We start from the raw sequence: 2,742 nt of genomic DNA on the forward strand, positions 1-2,742 counted from the left end.
AGCTCAGGTGATCCACCCACCTTGGCCTCCCAAAGTGTTGGGATTACAGGCATGGACCACCACACCCAATCTGAATAAACATTTAACAAAGAAAATACAAAATGGCTAATAATCTCATGAAGAAAAGCTTAACACCATTAATCATTAGGGAAATACAAAATAAAACTACATGCTATTATTACATACCTACTAAAATGGCTATAATAAAAAAGACTGACAATATCAAGTTTTTGCTAAGATGTGTGTAGAAATTGGAAATCTCATACATTGCTGGTCAGGAATGCAAAAACAGTGCAACTTCTATGGAAAACAGTTTGGCAGTTCTTCAAAAAGGTAAATATAGAATCTTTAATCTAGAAATTCCACTCCTAGATATATACCCAAGAGAGTTGGAAACATGTACCCACACAAAATTTGCACATGAATGTTCATAACAGCATTATGTGTAATAGCCAGATGGAAACAATCCAGATGTTCATAAACTAATGAGTGGATACATAAAAAGTGACATATTATCTACACAGTGGAGTACTATTCAGCAATAAAAAGGAATGGCTATTGATACATGATACAACATGAATGAACCCTAAAACATTATGTTAAGTGAAAGAAGCCAGACACAGAAGACTGTCTTGTATAATTTCATTTACAAGAAACCTTAAGAAAAAGGCAAATCTTATAGTGACCAAAAAAAAAAAAAAAAAAAAATCAATTGTTGCCTGGACCTGAGAGTAGGAATGTAAGTGATTGCAAATAGGCACCAGGGACTTTTTTGGAGTGATGAAAATATTTTTAAGTGAACAGTGGTTGCTACACGACTCCATAAATTTACAAGAAATCATTGTACACTTATGTTGAACAAATTTAAAGATATGTAAATTATGCCATTCCTTACCCTGCCAACACCTAGTTGCATGAAGTGGAGGCTTGGGTACATTCAAGATTCAGCTTCACAGTAAGCCACTGCCATGGCTGAGGAAGGCATTACTGCTGGAGGTTTAATGGATGTTAATACTGCTTTACAAGAGGTGCTGAAGACTGCCCTCATCCATGATGGCCTAGCATGTGGAATTCTCGAAGCTGCCAAAGCCTTAGACAAGTGCCAAGCCCATCTTTGTGTGCTTGCATCCAACTCTGATGAGCCTGTGTATGTCAAGTTGGTGGAGGCCTTTTGTGCTAAACACCAAATCAACCGACTTAAGGTTGATGACAAGAAACTGGAGGAATAAGTAGGCCTCTGTGAAACTGACAGAGAGGGGAAGTCCTGTAAAGTGGTTAGTGGCAGTTGTGTAGAAGTTAAGGACGCTGGCAAGGAGTGTCAGGCCAAGGATGTCATCAAAGAGTACTTCAAATGCAAGAAATGAACACATAAAACTTTGGTGCATACCAACGTGCACACGCACCCAGTCACACACACAAATTATGGCTCTGTAATAAAGCTGTTTCAAACAGCCTGAAAGTCACAAATTCACTTATGTATTTCTCATTAATAAGTAAAAGTAATAAGCCTTCAGGGGTTTAACCTTTTCAGCTTGTTTCATCCGCACTCTTCAAACTTTGATGAGTGACTCAGAAACATTGAATATGCATACTTTTCCAAGGAACAAGATATTTAATCTTTTCCTTGGTTTTAGAATCTAACCTACTGAATGAAAATATTTTAGAGTTATGTTATAATTTGATGACTGCTTATGTGGAAATTAACTATCACAAAGAAAATTGGGAGACATTTCCAGTCATACGCTTGTCAAAGTGAAAAAAGTTTTAATGATATAAAAACATAACTAAATAAAAACACATGGAAATGCATGCACACACACACAAAGTAAGAAATTTATGATTAAGGATGACTTTGGATTTTTAAAATATAATCTTATTCTATGTACTTTATCCAGGTAGATTGTTATTTACCTTTTCACAGTATTTTCAACTGCGGCACATTATAATTTTTTCTGGGCATTGCTTTTATTATTTGATTGTTCTGATAATCAGGAAGTCATTCTTCATGCAATTTGAATTAACTCCTCTCTCCTTACAATCTACCTTGTGATTAAAAATGGGGAAAGATATGGCTATGTTCTGAAAATGTGCTGTGGCTGACCCGGCAGCCATAATTTCAAAGTTTATTCTGGCTCTTCAACTCTGTACTGGGAGGCCTTGAGAAGAGTTTGAAGAAGGTTGCAGTGATTTCAATCTTTCTGTGTAAGAAAACTGGACTTTTTAAGAGGCCCCAGGTGTGGTACTCATGCCTATAATTCCAGCCTTTGGGAGGCCAAGGTGAACAGATCATTTGAGGCCAGGAGTTCAAGACCAGCCTGGCCAACATGGTGAAACCCCATCTCTACTAAAAATACAAAAATTAGCTGGGCGTGGTGGCAAGTGCCTGTAGTCCCAGGTACTAGGGAGGCTGAGGCACGAGAATTGCTTGAACCTGGGAGGCAGAGGTTGCACTGAGCCAAAATAATGCCACTGCACTCCAGCCTGGGTGACAGAGCCAGACTCTGTCTCAAAAAAAAAAAAAAAAAAAAAGAAAGAAAGAAAAAGAAAATATGACTTTTTTTATTGTATGAGGGATGGAGCCCCGGAGGCAGAACAGCTAGACAACTGAACAGCAGGGCAGGAGTTTGTCGGCCCAAGTTACAGAAATGCTTACAAGACTTTGTAGAAACAGCAGTTAAAATGTTATTTTATAGATATTTCTGTTTCTCTGAAGTAAATTCTCTCCATCGTCCCCAAACTTCA

General features: G+C 37.7%; 1 pseudogene; it reads left to right on the forward strand.

Annotated features, from left to right (window-relative positions):
• The first annotated feature begins 968 nt into the window (after positions 1-968).
• On the forward strand, positions 969-1,364 carry LOC105486238 (small ribosomal subunit protein eS12 pseudogene; annotated as a pseudogene).
• The last annotated feature ends 1,378 nt before the right edge of the window (positions 1,365-2,742 follow it).

This window comes from Macaca nemestrina, chromosome 3, assembly GCF_043159975.1.
Source record: "Macaca nemestrina isolate mMacNem1 chromosome 3, mMacNem.hap1, whole genome shotgun sequence".
Lineage (NCBI taxonomy): Eukaryota > Metazoa > Chordata > Mammalia > Primates > Cercopithecidae > Macaca > Macaca nemestrina.